The following is a 20251-nucleotide window of genomic DNA, read 5'->3' on the forward strand; positions in this document are numbered from 1 at the left end:
ATCCTTGTTTCTGCTAGGTGTGTGTGTGTGTGTGTGTGTGTGTGTGTGTGTGTGTGTGTGAGTGTGAGTGTGTGTGAGTGTGAGTGTGAGTGTGAGTGTGAGTGTGAGTGTGAGTGTGAGTGTGAGTGTAAGAAAGAGAGAGTCTTTGTATGAGAAAGATGGTGAAAGAGAGAGATTTGCTTAGCAGACAGATTTGGCAGAGTTTAGTTTTACTCAGCACATGAAACCCCTGAGTGGTCCCACATCCTCAATGAATGAGTGTGTACATTCTTCCTCTTCTTCCTTTAAAACTCACACCTGACCAAATAGGTTCCACTCACAGCGCCACAGTCCAATGAGATGAATAGTTATCACTACCGGCTGCCTGTGTTCCAATAGACTTAGAAATCTTTCTTTCCTTGTCTCCTCTCCTTAATTATGACTGAGCTGCCTGCTCAGTACTGCCTGCTATGTACTGCCTGCTATGTACTGCCTGCTCATTACTGCCTGCTATGTACTGCCTGCTCAGTACTGCCTGCTCAGTACTGCCTGCTCAGTACTGCCTGCTCATTACTGCCTGCTCAGTCCTGCCTGCTATGTACTGTTTGCTATGTACTGCCTGCTATGTACTGCCTGCTCAGTACTGCCTGCTCTGTACTGCCTGCTATGTACTGCCTGCTCAGTACTGCCTGCTCAGTGCTGCCTGCTATGTACTGCCTGCTATGTACTGCCTGCTCAGTGCTGCCTGCTATGTACTGCCTGCTATGTACTGCCTGCTCAGTACTGCCTGCTCAGTACTGCCTGCTCAGTGCTGCCTGCTATGTACTGCCTGCTATGTACTGCCTGATATGTACTGCCTGCTCAGTACTGCCTGCTCAGTGCTGCCTGCTATGTACTGCCTGCTACGTACTCTCTCCAACCCACCAAACCTGCCTCAGCTGTGTTATTCCAATCTAATAGACACCTACTGGAGTTACTATGTCCTTAAGCCATGATACACACACACGCACACACACGCACACACACACACACACACACACACACACACACACACACACACACACACACACACACACACACACACACACACACACACACACACGCATAGAAACACAGACAGATGCGCAAACACGCTGCCACACACAAACCCTTGCCTAGTGTTGCTCTTATGCCCCTCAGCCACAGCCCAGTTGGGAGGGAGACGTTTTTCCAGTAAACTAACCTTGATCAATACCCTTCCATGGACCCTGCAAACCCCACTGTTCCCTCTGCCTCTGGATTTCAATATCATGCCTCTTTGAACGCTGTAGCCACAGGCTTATAATGTGTGTGTGTGAGTGCGTGTACATGTGTGTGTGTGTGTGTGTGTGGCTGTTGGGTCCAGCATATGCATTGATAACTGGCACTCTGAACTCCCTCTGTGAAGAAAGATGAGAGCCACTGGGCATGTGCAGAAGACGCCATGTCATTTACCTGGCTTTTGTATGTTTATTCAGACAAGAGGGACTCCAACTCAGGCGTGCGCGCACACACACACACACACACACACACAATCACACACACACGTAGACACAAACACCCTGACAAGCCAACTCACTGTTGCCTCTTGCCTGAAACTCAAACACACAACTTTGCTCCCTAGCCATAAACACACTTCAAAAGTGTCTTATTTTTGGAAGCGATATGGGCGATAGTATTCCCCTGTTTCAAGGGCCTAATCGTTCTCTTCATGTGCCCTTGCATGCCTCCTGCCTCTTCGTATGCCCCTCCGCGCTTCAAACCCACCAGTTAACATCCAGCACAGAACTACCAAAACAACCTTTGGCTCTTAAAGGTATCTACTTCACACTGTACTCTTTACATATGCTGTGTATTTAGGCTTTTTCTGGAGCTCTGACAATTCAAATAAGTCAAAAATGCTACAGGGATGTGGTCAACATAAATAATAATCACAGATAGTTCTTCATCTTGAAGTCAATTATGAATGAATACGTGATACAGGTTTCCTGTATGTGTATAGATACATTTGTATGAGTTTTTCAGTCCTGTATGGCTCAGCGTTTGTGTTTATAAAGCGTGTGTGTGCGTGCCTGTGTGCATGTGAGAGGAGGTGAGGGCAGCTGACCCAGATGTGTTTAAGTGGGTCAGGGGAGCCCCACCGCCCCACGCAGGGGCATTGTGGGGGAGGGTGCATGCTCGTGCAAAGGACTGTTAATTTGAATGAGTTATATTTTAATATTCAACAAGGTTCTTTCTATGGGGGGGGGATATCCGACAAAGACATTAGCATACAGAAACAATGATGACGACGAAAGGACATGTAAAGTATGGAATGTTGTGATGCTGTGTCAGCACCCTTGTTATGGTAAAGGTCAAAGTTTGTGGTAAAGCAGCAGTGTGGTGATTAAACATCATGGTAGCAGGAAGAGAGGAGTGGGAGGTAGAGAGGGAGAGATGGGAGGTAGAGAGGGAGGGAGGAGAGGAGGGATGGGAGGTAGAGAGGGAGATAGAGAGGGACGGATGGGAGGGAGGGAGGGATGGAAGGGAAAGAGGGATGGGAAGTAGAGAGGGAGGGCAGAGAGGAGGGATGGTAGGTAGAGAGGGAGGGAGGAGAGGAGGGATGGGAGGTAGAGAGGGAGGAGCGGAGGGATGGGCGGTAGAGAGGGAGAGGAGGAGGGGTGGGAGGTATTCCACCTCTCCTCCCTCCCTCTCTACCGCCCATCCCTCCTCTTCTCCCTCTCTACCTCCCATCCCTCCTTTCCTCCCTCTCTTTCCTACCTCCCTTCTCTCCTCTCCTATCTCCCTCTCTTTCCTACCTCCAATCCCTCCTCTCCTTCCTCCTTTTATACCTCCCGTGCCTCCGATCCTCCCTCCCTCCCATCCCATCCCTCCTCTCCTCCCTCCCTCCCTACCTCCCATCCACCCTCTCCTATCTTCCTCTCTACCTCCCATCCCTCCTCTCCTCCCTTCCTTTCTAGCTCCCATCCCTCTTCTCCCCCTCTCTCTACCTCCCATCCCTCCTCTCCTATCTCCCTCTCTTTCCTACCTCCCATCCCTCCTCTCCTATCTCCCTCTCTACCTCCCATCCCTCCTCTCCTCCATCTCTTTCCTTCGCTCCCATCCCTCCTCTCCTATCTCCCTCTCTACCCTCTCCCTCCTCTCCTCCCCTCTCTCTACCTCCCATCCCTCCTCTCCTTCCTCCCTTTCTACCTCCCGTCCCTCCTCTCCTCACTCACTCCCTCCCATCCTATCCCTCCTCTCCTCCCTCTCTTTCCTTCCCTCCCATCCCTCCTCTCCTACCTCCCTCTCTACCCCATCCCTCCTCTCCTCCCCTCTCTCTACCTCCCATCCCATCCCATCCCTCCTCTCCTCCCTCCCTCCCTTTCTATCTCCCACCCCTACTCCCCTCTCATCCCTCCTCTCCTCCCTGCCTCTCTACCTCCCATCCGCCCTCTCCTATCTCTCTTTCCTACCTCCCATCCCTCCCTTTCCTACCTCCCATCCCTCCTCTCCTTTCTCCCTCTCTACCTCCCATCCGCCCTCTCCTATCTCTCTTTCCTACCTCCCATCCCATCCCATCCCTCCTCTCCTATCTCCCTCTCTACCCCATCCCTCCTATCCTTACTCTCTCTCTACCTCTCATCCCTCCTCTCATTCCTCTCTTTCCTACCTCCCATCCCAACCCTCCTCCCTCTCTCTCTACCGCCCATCCCTACCTCCCTCTCTTTCCTACCTCCCATCCCTCCTCTCCTATCTCCCTCTCTTTCCTACCTCCCATCCCTCGTCTTCTATCTCCCTCCCTCCCTCCCTCCCTCCCTCCCTCCCTCCCCTCCCTCCCTCCCTCCCTCCCTCCCTCCCTCCCTCCCCCTCCCTCCCTCCCTCCCTCCCTCCCTCCCTCCCTCCCTTGCTCCCCTTCTCACTCCCCTTCTCACTCCCCCTCCCATCCCTCCTCTCCTCCCTCCCTCTCTAATTCCCATCCGCCCTCTCCTATCTCCCTCTCTACCTCCCATCCCCCTCTCCTCCATCTCTCTCTACCTCCCATCCCCCTCTCCTCCCTCTCTTCCTACCTCCCATCCCCCTCCCTCCCTCCCTCCCTCCCTCCCTCCCTCCCTCCCTCCCTCCCTCCCTCCCTCCCTCCCTCCCTCCCTCCCTCCCATCCCTCCCTCTCATCCCTCCCTCTCTACCTCCCATCCCTCCTCTCACCCCTCCCTCTCTATCTCCCATCCCTCCTCTCATCCCTCCCTCCTACCTCCCATCCCTCCTCTCATCCCTCCCTCTCTACCTCCCATCCCTCCTCTCATCCCTCCCTCTCTACCTCCCATCCCTCCTCTCCTCCCTCCCTCTCTACCTCCCATCCCTCCTCTCCTCCCTTCCTCTCTACCTCCATCCCTCCTCTCATCCCCCCTCTCTACCTCCCATCCCTCCTCTCATCCCTCCCTCTCTACCTCCCATCCCTCCTCTCATCCCTCCTCTCTACCTCCCATCCCTCCTCTCATCCCTCCCTCTCTACCTCCCATCCCTCCTCTCCTCCCTCCCTCTCTACCTCCCATCCCTCCTCTCATCCCTCCCTCTCTACCTCCCATCCCTCCTCTCCTCCCTCCCTCTCCCTCCCATCCCTCCTCTCCTCCCTCCCTCTCTACCTCCCATCCCTCCTCTCATCCCTCCCTCTCTACCTCCCATCCCTCCTCTCATCCCTCCCTCTCTACCTCCCATCCCTCCTCTCCTCCCTCCCTCTCTACCTCCCATCCCTCCTCTCCTCCCTCCCTCTCTACCTCTCATCCCTCCTCTCCTCCCTCCCTCTCTACCTCCCATCCCTCCTCTCCTCCCTCCCTCTCTACCTCCCATCCCTCCTCTCATCCCTCCCTCTCTACCTCCCATCCCTCTCTCATCCCTCCCTCTCTACCTCCCATCCCTCCTCTCCTCCCTCCCTCTCTACCTCCCATCCCTCCCTCTCTACCTCCCACTCCTCTCTTCCTGCTACCATGATGTTTAATCACCACACTGCTGCTTTACCACAAACTTTGACCTTTACCATAACAAGGGTGCTGACACAGCATCACAACATTCCATACTTTACATGTCCTTTCGTCGTCATCATTGTTTCTGTATGCTAATGTCTTTGTCGGATATCCCCCCCCCATAGAAAGAACCTTGTTGAATATTAAAATATAACTCATTCAAATTAACAGTCCTTTGCATGATTTCTTAAAGCAGAATTATGAACACATTTCTCCCCAACTCTTTCCCTGTGTCTCTCCCCAGTGTCGGCGGAACTGGGCCACAGCATCCGAGCTGGGAGACCTGAGAGAAGAGATGGGAGAGGGCGGCTCCGCTGACTGGAGGAGTACCAGCTGGTCTCAAACAGGTAGGGAGCCGTGCCAAGTCCCTGTGCCAGCGTCCGTCGTGCCCGCTGACGTTCGTCGTCTGTTGGCTTCCATCAGGGCCTCTCTCTCTCTCTGATCTGGAATGAAGATGATTTGATTAGACCTCTGGTAAAGGCTGGGCAGGCCCTATACAAAGTCATTAGGATGGCCAGGAGTGGACTGGGGTGTTACGGGTGAGTAGTGGGTGACCGCAGCGGACTCACATTTGCACTGGACTGTTAGTTGTAATTCGGTTAAAATGTTGTTGTGTGTCTGTGCATGTGTGCGTATGCACCTTTTCAACTTCCCTACTCTCATCCCTCTGGTAATTGAATTGTGGTACAATAATGGATCTATGATTTTATTTTGTCTTAGGTCCAAATGAGTTTTGGTGTGAACGTACACACACTGGCAGGTGTTTACACATTACAGGGGCTCAAAGAAAATCTCCCAAACTCTGTAGATCACACCTGGCCTATACACTGTATGTAGTCTATATGCTATGCAAAGAGGTATGGATACAAGTATAGAAGGACCAAGTCTTTGTATGGGAGACAAGGATATGCTAATTGGGAAACTGAGAGGGACAGGTAGTAGCAGACATAAGGGAGTGACATGAAGGAGTGTGTCTCAGTTGGTAGAACATGATGCTTGCAACGCCAGGGTTGTGGGAACAGTATGAAAATGTATGCAATCACTACTGTAAGTCGCTCTGGATAATAGCATCTGCTAAATGACTCAGTTGTTATTTATTTTTTATGTAAAAAAATGAAAGGAATGGGTAGGCCTTCTTTCTGGCTAGGAGACAAACTGAGAAAGCCCGGTACGCCTACTTGGAGACAATGCAAGGAGGACAGCTACTGTAGCTGGCTAGGGACCACCTGAAAGAGACAGGTAGCTACTGTGGCTGGCTAGGGACCACCTGAAAGAGACAGGTAGCTACTGTAGCTGGCTAGGGACCACCTGAAAGAGACAGGTAGCTACTGTAGCTGGCTAGGGACCACCTGAAAGAGACAGGTAGCTTCTGTAGCTGGCTAGGGACCACCTGAAAGAGACAGGTAGCTTCTGTAGCAGGCTAGGGACCGCCTAAAAAAGACAGATAGCTACTGTAGCTGGCTAGGGGACTGAGAGTTACAGTAATGTAACTGATGTTATCCTGTTAATCACGTCTGCCTGGCCAAACAGCCCTGCGGGTACAGACTAGTGTGTGTATGGCCCAGCCTTGCCAAGCTGTTCCCACGACCCAGAGGTCAAAGGACATGCTCAGAGTGGGCGCCAGGCAGAGACCAGCCAGATAGACGACCTTGCCGTACATACACACACACAGCCGGCCAAGGCTGGGCCTGCCAAGTCCAACATGCCGATGGCCAGACGGTGGGCATGAAGAGGTCAGCCCTGGCATGGTGGCCAAACGCTGTCCGAGGAGGGAAGGCTTGGCAGGACTGTGCCCAAACATCCTCAGGCTGAGGTTAACTGGACTGAGGCAGAACATAAGTGTGTGTGTGTGTGTGTGTGTGTGTGTGTGTGTGTGTGTGTGTGTGTGTGTGTGTGTGTGTGTGTGTGTGTGTGTGTGTGTGTGTGTGTGTGTGTGTGTGTGTGTGTGTGTGTGTGTGTGTGTGTGTGTGTGTGCGTGTGCGTGCGTGTATAAGGCCTGGATTTGTTTACCCAGGAGTCTATGGGGTTTGTACTGGCTCACTTGGCTGTTGGTTGGCTACTTAGCAGTTGGCTTACCATTAGTATAGCCTTTCACTGTTGGTTATCCCCTCCCAGCAGACCCCCCTCTTTGATCCACTGACCCCACTCTGACCCCATAACTATCATTGCCCATGCCAACTCCCCCTGGCACGCCTCTGTTCCACTTCGGGTCCAGAGCCCTGAGGTAAGATGGCAGGGTCTGTGTTTGGCAGACTGGCAGCCAGCGCGTGGCATACTACCTCTCAGGACACACAGGTACTGTGTCCAGGGGCTGGGTTACACACACATCTCTCCCTCTCTCTCTCTCTCTCTCTCTCTCTCTCTCTCTCTCTCTCTCACACACACACACACACGCACACACGCACATGTCCAGGCCCTTGTCCAGGCCAAACATAAGCTACAGCCAACACACTCACAGGCCATGCAAGGATAAGCACACACTACAGCCAAGCACGTCCGCTATACCTCTATGAGGCCAAAGGCATCTGCAGTAAAATACCACTTCAGGGGATCCCAGCAAATTTGGCCCCCATCTCGCTGGAAAATCCATTTGGAAAAAAAAGTTGGACAATCAAATATTACACAGTGCTTAACATGTCTTTTCAATCGCGAGCCTTTTAATTCTCTGAATTCTAATTGCAACTGTAGCACCACACTGGTCTGGTTTTAAATGACTTCTGCTCGGGTTTGAAACGTATGAAATCCACGGCGGAGCTGAAATGACTTCACAAAGGTTCACATTAAATAACAGTAAGCTAATTGCTTTGTCCTCCCTTTTGTCCTGCCACTGTGCATGTTATCCCGCCTCGCCTCGTTCACATGTCTTATAGTAATGAGTAAAGCAAAGCCCAGCACCTGCAGACTGTAATTAAACATATCAATTCTCCCCATGTGGAATTATTTGTGGTCACCCATTGATTTATAAGGCTCCCTAAGTTGCAATGTGGAGCTTATTTTCATTTGCCTCTGAAAGGGCTAGAAGTGAAAGTCATTCATCAGAGGTCTTTGCCAGAGGAAAGCTCCTCTAAAACTTGGCCCGGTCAAAAGTGGAGTTTTCAACAACAACACAAATGGGTCTATCGGTCTATGCTGTCCTGTTAAATCTCAGAAACTTCTCTGGTCGGTCCACTGAAGGTTGACTAGGTAAGGCAGTGAAATTGGAAACTATCCATATTCTGATATCTTTAAGTCAACGTTAACCAGAGTGACCGGACTGTAATTTCCAACACTTCATTGAGATGTTATAATGATTAGTTCACCCCAATCAATCAAATATAGAAAACATTGGATTTGATCATTCAGACATTTGTCGTAATATTTCTTTTCTGCTTTCAGGCAAATACTGTACAGACCACACAAGGTTTATTGTAATAACCGGTAACTTTTACCCTGAAAAATGTTTTATTTGAAGAATTATTGGCTTTGTCAATTTGGGGTCATTGGCTTTGGTCTGTGTTTTTGAAGGGTAGGACCCACAGTGTAGAGTGATGAGGTGGCCGTGATAATGCCTGAACAACCCTCTCACCTGGGAGGGCCTGTGACTATCTGAATGTCACTCATCGAGCTGTTTATAATTTATTACGCTGGTGGGATTATTAACTGATACCATCTTAATGTTACAGGGTAACAGTGGGGAGTTGGCTGAATGTGTGTGTTTGTGTGTATATATGTGTGCGTGCATGCATGAGCGTGCATGTGTCAGGGCCGTGTATAATTACATTGAAATGAGACATTAGCATTTTGGATATTTTCTTTGTTAATTGTGCAGTTCAGTCACCATGATGTCTGTGATCGAATCAGAAATCCTTGTTGACTTGACACTTCCAGGCATAAACATTCAATTCATCTCTCTCTCTCTCTCTCTCTCCTACTTTCCTTTTCTTATCTATCCTCTCTCGATTCAACTCTCTCTCTTTCTCTTACTCTCGTTCTCTCTCACCTCTTCCTCAAATTTTTTTGGTTCGATTAAGATTACATTTATTTATTTAATTCAGTAAAAATGTTGTGTCCTTTTCCTTTTTTTGCATTTGGTGGAGTACTGCTGCTTTTAGAGCCTCCCGGACACTTTGTTAATAAATCATTGCAGAGTTAATGAAAACGGCATTCAGGCATATCCAAAATGATTGTGTTCTTTGTCATGCTAATAAAGTGAAAGATGTTGGTCCAATGGGTGAATCCTTGCCCATTACCAGCAAGTTTTTGATGTGTGCCTGTTGCACCTCGACTTTTCTCTTTTTTGTCTTAATTTTCACTTGTTATTTTTTCCTCTGGTCAGATGGATTTTTATATTTATCTTGCGAGGTTATCGACATTAAACTAATAGGTTCCGTAGCAAACGTTCATGTTTCTGTAAATTGCATTGGAGAAAAGAAAGAGGGTCATGCTTGTGTTCTCTCTCTCTCTCTCTCTCTATATATATATATATATATATATATATATATATATATATATATATTTTCTCTCTCTCTCTATATATATATATATATATATATATATTCTCTCTCTCTCTGATACAGACAAAGACACAAACACGGTTTGTACAGTACCCTAGTGTAGTCTGATTCCATTCCCTTGTATTTATCACATACATTTATATTTGAATTGACATTTTATGTTGTTGTCTTTTCAGTACAACTGATAATCAGTTTCTCATTGCCGAAAAAGGTGGGTAAAAATAATGTTATGTAGGGCCAGAGATATCCACCAATTCTATCTGATAACGTCTCCTTCTAACCTGGACAGCTTTTTTGGGGGCGGCAGGTAGCCTAGCAGTTAAAGCGTTTGGCCAGTAAACAAAAGTTTGGTTTGAATACCGGAGCCGACAAAGGGAAAAATCTGCTAATGTGCCCTTGAGCAAGGCAATTAACCCTAATTTGCTCCAGGGGTGCCGTACTACTATTGCTTACCCTGTAAAACAACACATTCTACTGCATTGATGTATGAGACAATAAACATGTATTTTATTTTTCTCTTTCTCTCTACTTTCCTGCTTATCAGTCTGCACAGTTTGTTCTAAAGATTCTCCAGTCCATGTAGGCACTGAGTGAGTGTGCTGATTTTAGAAACTGAAATGCAAAAAAAAAAAAAATGGAATATGTGATAGCCTCCCATAATGGGTCTGAAATCTATGTCATTATCTAGTATCACACGTCCTTTTTTAAGAGCATCAGGAGTTACCAACATTTTACATGAATTTCAGCTCTGGGCCGCTATTGAGATTGGAATACATTTGCTAGATCGGTCTGCCCGGGTCCCCATACCTGCCTTTTTGTTCACAAACACTCTGCATAGCTCCCACAAAAACCCTACCATGATCAAATCCACACACATCGAAAGTGAAAGAGAAGGGAGAGGATTAAAGAGAGACTGCTTTAGTAATAACCTGTTGATTACCACACTGTTACTGCATTTTGGCTTCAAACATGCATTCATATATTAAATCACATGTAATATTTATACATATGGGGCAGTAAAACCAGTTATTGTGTGTTTGTGTGTGTGCTGCCACGTGCATTGTCTTTTCTTTCAGTGTGGGCTTTTTGGGAGTCTCAGTCAGCTGCCTCAGATTTGATTAGACGCCTTAATGTTTTATTAGAGAGGAGAGCTCACAGATAATTAAAGAGCTCTTTGAGGGGAAGGGGGTAGATCTGCTCTCTGTGGCTAAGGGGGACATCTGTTTGCCTGGGGTGGGGGGGGGGGGTCAGGTTCTCAGAGGCTGGGGGCGCTGGGGAGGGGGGGGCGCTGGGGAGTACAGAGACAGCCACAAAAACACCAGAGCCCTAATGGCAATGCTGGCAGGCTACGTTTCCTCCAGGCCCCATGTTGGAGCAGGAAACTGTGGGCAGGGCAGGGGCACGCCACAAAGAAAACAACAACACCTCAGCGAGGCTTAATTGAAGTGGTGCTAGGGTCAGTGGCTCCGCAATATGTTGTTCATAAGTTACCATCGTGATAAACACTAAATTATGGGAAGTTTGGCCTCCACTCCAGAAGAAAAGTTGAAAGTTGGGTTTCATTGGCTGAAAACTTTCAACAGACTGCTTACAGAGACAGTGAGTTCACATAAAAAAGTTTCCCTAAAAACCTCAGTGAATAATAGGCTAGTCTTGTATCCGGGGGCATGTTTTCCAATGAGCACCTTGGAACACCCTTACAAAATGCTGAGCCAAGTTCCCTCGATCATCTCTCACTGGGCCACTGTCTTGACCCCAAAGGGTCAGAGTACATGTTGCCCCTAACCAATGATACAGGGTCAGGTATGTTTTTCATCCCCCTAATGGTTAACTATTGGGGGTTATGGTAAACTGATCGTAGGTCTGCGGCTAAGGGCAACTTCTAGCGCCCTCCCCCTGCTCAACACCTCTATGTTTAGTCACTAGGGTAGAAAACAGCAGGGATGCGCCCTGTGCAAAAAGGGGAGTGAATAGGCCTCTAAACTCCTGCTAACCATCCATGGAGTAGGTAGAGTTGCCCGCAAACCACTGATCCAGGGTTAGACAGTTTTTCATCCCCCTGGTTAGGGTTGGGATTGGGGGTCGGATAATCTGATCCCAGATCTGTGGTTAAGGGCAACGTCTACCTCGAGCGCCAGCCAAGCAGCCTACTGTGGCCAGGATGAAAGGGAGTGAACTGTACGGGCCTGCGGTATTGATGTTGAAGAAAATGAGCTCCTTTAGCGCGAGAAGCGCCCTGACTCCTCCATCGATCCGAACAGGGAAAATGTAGAAATAGACACAGTAAATATGAAGCCCGTCTAACAGGTTAACGGCGGCCATCTTTGTTTATGTAAACTGGGCCAATATTTCCACATTGATGTTTTCCAGAGGGCGGTAAAGCATTTGAAAGCTATCGGCTTGTTTGGTTATTTTCTATTTGGGTGAGTGATAGTGTTTTTTTAGAGATCAAGAATCCCAGTTGAGTTTATAGCAATAAGCAGTAGTCATAGTAATTGTAATAGTGTAGTAATAACAGTTGTGTTACTTGTCATGATGGCAGTAGTAGTCAGCAGTTAGGGTGGTAGATGTACAGTTGTAGTCCACTGCAATCTTTAAAACTTCACCACACGTTGATACCATAGAACTCTAGTAGAGTTCCAGTTTCAGGTCGGCATTTATTGAGATGACTCATGTACTGGAGGCAGCTCTGCAGAGTGGTCACTAGCTGGCACAGCCACAAAGTCATAAAATCTGATTTTAAACCTAACCTTAACCAAACTGCTAACTCTAATGCCTAGCCCTAACCTTAAATTAAGACCAAAAAGCAAAAACATTTTTATGATATAGCCAATTTTGACTTTGCAGCTGGCCCATCTAGCGGATACCGCTCAGTTCTCCCTCCAAGGCAAAGCTCATGACAGTAAATTCAACCTGTGTCCCCTGCATTGATTTGACCATTAGTTCATACCGGCTGTATGGGTTCTGGGCTAATACCTCTATGCATGTGTCTTTGTAAATGTGTGTGTGTGTGCTTACGTGCTGGTGCATGCATGCCTGTCTATGTGTGTGTGTGTGTGTGTGTGTGTGTGAGTGTGTGCGTGTGCGTGTGCACGTGTGTGCGTGTGTGCGTGCGTGTGTGAAAGACTGCCCGACCCATGATCCAGCATTCATTCCTTCCATCCTTCCATCATAACGCAGCCAATCGATGTTCAGAGATTGCATATGCGACCCCTCCCCCTGTGTGAATCTGCATGCAGTGCTCAGAAAAGAAGCGAGGAAAGAAGGTAGAGATAGATGAAAGAGGAGAGAGGGGTAGAGATAGGTGAAAGAGGAGAGAGGGGTAGAGATAGATGAAAGAGGAGAGAGGGGTAGAGATAGATGAAAGAGGAGAGAGGGGTAGAGATAGATGAAAGAGGAGAGAGGGGTAGAGATAGGGAGAGCATGACAGAAAGGAAGAGAGAGAGAGCCAGAGGTGGAAGAGAGGAGAGGAGACTGACACTTGGCTTGGTCTCCTGTGAGACATGCCTCAGGGGAAGTAACAGGAGTATTAACAGAATAGAGGCAGAAGGAACACTGGGACATGGCAGCAAAACAAAAACAATCAGGCCTGGTTTGATTGGCAGGACCCCTGAGGGCTGTCCCACCTGGGAATAGAACTAATTGATGACGGGTCACATGATTCTTATTGCCCCTCCAGCTCCTCCTGCCCCCCTAAAGGGACCTATGGACAAGGGCAAAGGGGGGCTCAGGGTATGAACAGGAGTAAGGGGTTGAGGAGGGGTGTGGGATATGAATTGAAGAGCAGGCTTAGGGGAGGACTGGTAGAGGATAACAGTTTAAGGAGAAGTTATGGAAGAACACAGGCATATGATAATTGAGGTTTATTGAGAGTGTCATGTTATTGGTGGGTCATGGGCAAGGTACTGAAGGAGGGATAGGTGAGGATTGTAGTAGAGGAAACCGAGGAATGAGATAAGTGGCATTGGAATGTGCTAAGTAATGATGTGGTGCACATACCTGCACATATGTAACGTAGTACGCAATTTACGGGGGACCTCTTTTGGCTCGTGGGCGCTACTTTCACAACTACTGGCTGAAAAATATAAAAGTACTGGAAAATCTCTTTAGCGGACAATAGGCCTAAGTGTTCATCAGTGAGGTACTTCAGCATGGTATTGGCACCACACACAGTTAGCATTTCATTGGGAAGCATTGTGTGAGCAGATGACCGTAGTGAATTCAAAATGACTGCAACAGAATATTCAAGTCCAAAGTTGGAAGAAAGTGGAAGGAGGGATGGAAGTGAGATGTAACAGTAATTAGAAGAAGACCTGGTATTAGAGATTCCCAAAGGAACAGCTGAGTCACCTGCTGAGTGTGTGCGTGTGTGTGTGAGTGTGTGTGCGTGTGTGTGTGTGTGTGTGTGTGCATCTGTGCTCCTGGCTTAGCTTACCTAGACCCACCAGGGAGTGAGGACTCTTGGCTTAACTGTGAGATGTACCTGTCTCCATGCTCCAGGCTGAAGAGGCTGGTTAGCATATGCGTGGCCATGTGTGTGTTTACCCTATCTCTCCGTGTGTGTGTGTGTGTGTGTGCCTCTCTCTCCTCATTGTCTCACCTGAGACTGGTTTTCTAAGATTAATGAAGGTCACTGGAATCCTCAGAAGTATTCTGATAATTAAGGCTTTGTTTATCAAAAACAAGTTATATTAAGAGCAAAAAGATTTATGGTAATTATTCATAATCTTTACAATTCAAGTGTAGCCACCTCATTTGTGCCTTTAATTCTTCTTGTTAATGTTTTGCATAAATCTGCATAATTACTTGAGATGCCTGTTGTAATTTTGACAGCTACTCAGTTCGTGTGCACTAAAGGGTATCGAAGGCAGCGCCTGCTGCATACTTATAAACGTACGTATGGTCTTAGCATAATGTCTCCACAAACATTTCGCCCTCCTCACCGGCTGTGCTAGCACTAATGCTGGGAGAGAATGGCTGTTTCTATCAAATGGACTAAATGAATGTTTCTGCCACTGTGGGGGACAGGCGCTGGAATGAGCGCTTTTACGAGCGAGGCGTTTCCCAAAGCACAACACCAAAACAAATGTGTGTATCCGCTTATAAATCCTCCCCCTAAATGACCAGCCTGCAGTCACTCAGTGTGTGAGTGTGTGTGCGTGTGTGTGCATCTGTGTGTGTGCAGCTGTGTGTGTGCAGCTGTGTGTGTTTGCACGGCCAGAGCCCACCAAGCACTGTTTCGAATCACAGTATAACTCTTATGCAACAATCACATGTAAATGACCATCGCTTGGAAATGCTGCTCTTTTAGTTTACATAATCTTGTAATGACCCCTTGTGTTACACTGTCTGTGATATTGCCTCTAATAGATTGTTCTTGCTCTAGTTTTTTGTCGTTACACTTTTTTTATGTGTAACATTGGCCTCAGAAATGACATTTTGAGTGAGGCCAGGCCTATTAGCACTCTGACATGAGTGATTTAATTTCTCCCCATTCTCTCTCTCTCTCTCTCTCTCTCTCATTCTCTCTCTCTCTCTTTCTCTCTGTCTCTCACTCTCTCTCTCTCTCACTTACTCCCCGTCTCTCTCTTGCTTATTCAGTATTCATCCAGCATTGATTATAATGTGTGTGATTGGCCTGTGCTGGGGATGCTTTTAAACACATGCACGCTGTAGAGTCACAGGTCAACTGTGTTTGAATTCATCAGCTCAACAGGAGTCAGGGTGATAACAGAATACAGAACAAAGACCACTGTAGGTGTGTTTGTCTCAGATGAACACACACTTGAGCATGTGGGCACACACACTTTGAAAGACTCTCTTATGGGCTTAAATTGCATGGTTTGAAGTTGATTTAGGAGAGAGTGTGTGTATGTGTGCTGTTGTAATGGTTTTCTGACAAGGTAAGACTATGAAAAAAAGGTGCATGTCTGCCCATGTCTATACATGTTTGTGCAAGTGCGTATATGTGTGTGTGTGTGTGCGTCTATGTGTGTGTGTGTGTGTCTATGTGTGTGTGTGCATCTATGTGTGTGTGTCTATGTGTGTGTGTGCATGTGTGCACGCTAGTCAGGAGACCACTTCACGGCCCTGTGCGTAGCCAGAGAGGTGTGGAGGCCTGCCGGGCTGGCTGGGGGAACATGTGGCTCCGGTGTTAATTGAAAGTTGTCTAATGAAGTAAACTTATGATGGAGGGAGAGAGAGGAGGAGGAAGAAAAGTAGGGGGGGTGAAGACAAAGGGAGGGCAAGGGAAAAAAACTCAACTTTCTTTAATTATGTTTACCCAACAGGCTTTGCTTCCTAATTTAAATAGCATAAACATCTGGACTGGCGCAGCAGTAGAATGGTAGCAGTAGTCAAGCAAATCTTGTGGAAAATAATGAAATTAGATCCCTGGTGCTGTGTGACAGTCGCAGGGCAGGAGACATCAGCTCCATGTTAATAAAATTGGCATGAATGACTGAATGCAATTAAGAAATTGTCAGTGGTGGCTATGAACTTTTGTCACTGGTGGATGTTTGCATCGTTTGATTATGGTGTCAATTTAAACGTGTTTATTCGTGTCTGCATTAGAGTATTCATTATGACCTTTTGTGATTGGCCGCGATTAAGCTAGTCACTTAGAAGTAAAGTGACGATGTCAGATGGGTGGAGTGATGTTTGTGTGTGTGTGTGTGTTTTTAGTTTTGTCTTTATTTCTTTGTGTGTGACTGAGCCATGTGACATGGTGTGACCAGAGTAGTGAGGATCTTCTAGCCTGTATTTATACCCAGCATGGAGCTAAAGGTAGACACAGACTATTTCTCTGCTTTATTAGACTGCTATAGAGCTTCTGTTGTCTCTGACTCCCTACTGTAGTACACACACTACACATCCACATAGGCTTTTATACATTCTCAATTACCTAATATTTCCTTTACTCTTGTGTCTTGAAAATAAAGTTAGACACTTTTTCTAAATAAAACGAAAGGAGGTGTCATGATTGCCAGGTTTATTCTCCATAGTTATATTGTCGGTTTAGATGGTTGGATTTTCAATCCTTTCCTTGCTTGGTTTAGGTATTAGTACTCTGAAAGCGGACCTTTCAAAAAATATGAACCTGTACCTCTCTCTGTCTCACTCCACACCTCTGTTTATCGTATCACCCCACACAGTGGCGGGAGGAGAGGATTATATTTCAGGGAATGATTTGTCAGTTTAGGAGGTAATAATGGATTTGGGCTGAGAGCTAAACAAACAGAACTCTCTCACTGATCAAGAGAGGCGATAAGAGGAGAGGAGGGGAGAGAGAGAAGGGAGAGAGGAGAGGAGAGGAAAGAGAGGAAAGAGAGGTGAGAAGAGTAGAGAGAAGAGAGAGGAGAGGAGAGGTGAGGAGAGTAGAGAGTAGAGAGAGGAGCGGAGCGGAGAGGTGAGGAGAGGTGAGGAGAGTAGAGAGAAGAGAGAGGAGAGAGGAGCGGAGAGGAGAGTAGAGAGTAGAGAGAAGAGAGAGGAGCGGAGAGGAGCGGAGAGGAGAGGTGAGGAGAGAAGAGAGAGGAGCGGAGAGAGGTGAGGAGAGTAGAGAGTAGAGAGAAGAGAGAGGAGCGGAGAGGTGAGGAGAGTAGAGAGAAGAGAGAGGAGCAGAGAGGAGAGGTGAGGAGAGTAGAGAGTAGAGAGAGGAGCAGAGAGGAGAGGAGAGTAGAGAGTAGAGAGAGGAGCGGAGCGGAGAGGAGAGTAGAGAGAAGAGAGAGGAGCGGAGCGGAGAGGAGAGTAGAGAGAAGAGAGAGGAGAGTAGAGAGAAGAGAGAGGAGCGGAGAGGAGAGTAGAGAGAAGAGAGAGGAGAGTAGAGAGAAGAGAGAGGAGAGTAGAGAGAAGAGAGAGGAGCGGAGCGGAGAGTAGAGAGTACAGAGAAGAGAGAGGAGCGGAGAGGAGAGGAGAGGTGAGGAGAGTAGAGAGTACAGAGAAGAGAGAGGAGAGGAGAGGAGAGGAGAGTAGAGAGAGGAGCGGAGAGGAGAGGAGAGGAGAGTAGAGAGAAGAGAGAGGAGGAGAGGTGAGGAGAGTAGAGAGTACAGAGAAGAGAGAGGAGCGGAGAGGAGAGGTGAGGAGAGTAGAGAGAAGAGAGAGGAGCGGAGAGGAGCGGAGAGGTGAGGAGAGGTGAGGAGAGTAGAGAGTAGAGAGAGGAGCGGAGCGGAGAGGAGAGTAGAGAGAAGAGAGAGGAGAGGAGAGGTGAGGAGAGGTGAGGAGAGTAGAGAGTACAGAGAAGAGAGAGGAGAGGTGAGGAGAGTAGAGAGTAGAGAGAGGAGCGGAGAGGTGAGGAGAGTAGAGAGAGGAGCGGAGAGGTGAGGAGAGTAGAGAGAAGAGAGAGGAGCGGAGAGGAGAGGAGAGGTGAGGAGAGTAGAGAGAAGAGAGAGGAGCGGAGAGGAGAGGAGAGGAGAGTAGAGAGAGGAGCGGAGAGGAGAGTAGAGAGAAGAGAGAGGAGCGGAGAGGAGAGGTGAGGAGAGTAGAGAGTAGAGAGAGGAGCGGAGAGGAGAGTAGAGAGAAGAGAGAGGAGCGGAGCGGAGAGGAGAGTACAGAGAAGAGAGAGGAGCGGAGAGGAGAGGTGAGGAGAGTAGAGAGAGGAGCGGAGAGGAGAGTAGAGAGAAGAGAGAGGAGCGGAGAGGAGAGTAGAGAGTACAGAGAAGAGAGAGGAGCGGAGAGGAGAGGTGAGGAGAGTAGAGAGTACAGAGAAGAGAGAGGAGCAGAGAGGAGAGGTGAGGAGAGTAGAGAGTAGAGAGAGGAGCGGAGCGGAGAGGAGAGTAGAGAGAAGAGAGAGGAGAGGAGAGGTGAGGAGAGGTGAGGAGAGTAGAGAGTACAGAGAAGAGAGAGGAGCGGAGAGGAGAGGAGAGGTGAGGAGAGTAGAGAGAAGAGAGAGGAGCGGAGAGGAGAGGTGAGGAGAGTAGAGAGAAGAGAGAGGAGAGGAGAGGAGAGTAGAGAGTAGAGAGAGGAGCGGAGAGGAGAGGAGAGAAGAGAGAGGAGCGGAGCGGAGAGGAGAGGTGAGGAGAGTAGAGAGTAGAGAGAGGAGAGGAGAAGAGAGAGGAGCGGAGCGGAGAGGAGAGTAGAGAGTACAGAGAAGAGAGAGGAGCAGAGAGGAGAGTAGAGAGAAGAGAGAGGAGCGGAGAGGAGAGTACAGAGAAGAGAGAGGAGCGGAGAGGAGAGGAGAGGTGAGGAGAGTAGAGAGTAGAGAGAGGAGAGAGGAGCGGAAAGGAGAGGAGAGGTGAGGAGAGTAGAGAGAAGAGAGAGGAGCGGAGAGGAGAGGAGAGGTGAGGAGAGTAGAGAGAAGAGAGAGGAGAGGAGAGGTGAGGAGAGTAGAGAGAAGAGAGAGGAGAGGAGAGTAGAGAGTAGAGAGAGGAGCGGAGAGGAGAGTAGAGAGAAGAGAGAGGAGCGGAGAGGAGAGTAGAGAGTACAGAGAAGAGAGAGGAGCGGAGAGGAGAGGAGAGAGAGAGAAGAGAGAGGAGCGGAGAGGAGAGGAGAGGTGAGGAGAGTAGAGAGAAGAGAAAGGAGAGGAGAGGTGAGCAGAGTAGAGAGAAGAGAGAGGAGCGGAGAGGAGAGGAGAGGTGAGGAGAGTAGAGAGAAGAGAGAGGAGAGGAGAGGAGCGGAGAGGAGAGGAGAGGAGAGGAGAGGAGAGGAGAGTAGAGAGAAGAGAGAGGAGCGGAGAGGAGAGGTGAGGAGAGTAGAGAGTAGAGAGAGGAGAGGTGAGGAGAGTACAGAGAAGAGAGAGGAGCGGGAGAGGAGAGGAGAGTAGAGAGAGGAGAGAGGAGAGGAGAGGAGAGGAGAGGAGAGTACAGAGAAGAGAGAGGAGAGGTGAGGAGAGTAGAGAGTACAGAGAAGAGAGAGGAGAGGTGAGGAGAGGTGAGGAGAGTAGAGAGTACAGAGAAGAGAGAGGAGCGGAGAGGAGAGGTGAGGAGAGTAGAGAGTACAGAGAAGAGAGAGGAGAGGTGAGGAGAGTAGAGAGTACAGAGAAGAGAGAGGAGAGGAGAGGAGAGGTGAGGAGAGTAGAGAGTAGAGAGAGAGGAGAGAGGAGCGGAGAGGAGAGGAGAGGTGAGGAGAGTAGAGAGAGGAGCGGAGAGGAGAGGAGAGGTGAGGAGAGTAGAGAGTACAGAGAAGAGAGAGGAGCGGAGAGGAGAGGTGAGGAGAGAGAGGAGCGGAGCGGAGCGGAGAGGTGAGGAGAGGTGAGGAGAGTAGAGAGAAGAGAGAGGAGAGAGGAGCGGAGAGGAGAGGAGAGGAGAGGAGAGAGGAGAGGTGAGGAGAGTAGAGAGTAGAGAGAGGAGAGAGGAGCGGAGAGGAGAGGAGAGGTGAGGAGAGTAGAGAGTACAGAGAAGAGAGAGGAGCGGAGAGGAGAGGAGCGGAGAGGAGAGTAGAGAGTAGAGAGAAGAGAGAGGAGAGAGGGAGGAGAGGAGAGTAGAGAGTAGAGAGTAGAGAGAGGAGAGAGGAGCGGAGAGGAGAGGAGAGGTGAGGAGAGTAGAGAGTAGAGAGAAGAGAGAGGAGCGGAGAGGAGAGGTGAGGAGAGAGAGGAGCGGAGCGGAGAGGTGAGGAGAGGAGAGGAGAGTAGAGAGAAGAGAGAGAGAGAGAGGAGCGGAGAGGAGAGTAGAGAGTAGAGAGAAGAGAGAGGAGCAGAGAGGAGAGGTGAGGAGAGTAGAGAGAGGAGCGGAGAGGAGAGTAGAGAGAAGAGAGAGGAGAGGAGAGGTGAGGAGAGGTGAGGAGAGTAGAGAGTACAGAGAAGAGAGAGGAGCGGAGAGGAGAGGTGAG

General features: G+C 48.8%; 1 long non-coding RNA gene across 2 annotated transcripts in view; it reads left to right on the forward strand.

The window, feature by feature from the left end:
• LOC112253011 overlaps positions 1–6933 on the forward strand; it is a 46320-nt gene extending 39387 nt beyond the window's left edge. For both annotated transcript variants that reach the window (XR_002953920.2, XR_002953922.2), the window contains one exon: positions 5242–6933. This is a non-coding gene — a long non-coding RNA (uncharacterized LOC112253011). The remainder of the gene's footprint in view (positions 1–5241) is intronic.
• The last annotated feature ends 13318 nt before the right edge of the window (positions 6934–20251 follow it).

Source organism: Oncorhynchus tshawytscha, linkage group LG06 (genome assembly GCF_018296145.1).
Source record: "Oncorhynchus tshawytscha isolate Ot180627B linkage group LG06, Otsh_v2.0, whole genome shotgun sequence".
Taxonomy (NCBI): Eukaryota; Metazoa; Chordata; class Actinopteri; order Salmoniformes; family Salmonidae; genus Oncorhynchus; species Oncorhynchus tshawytscha.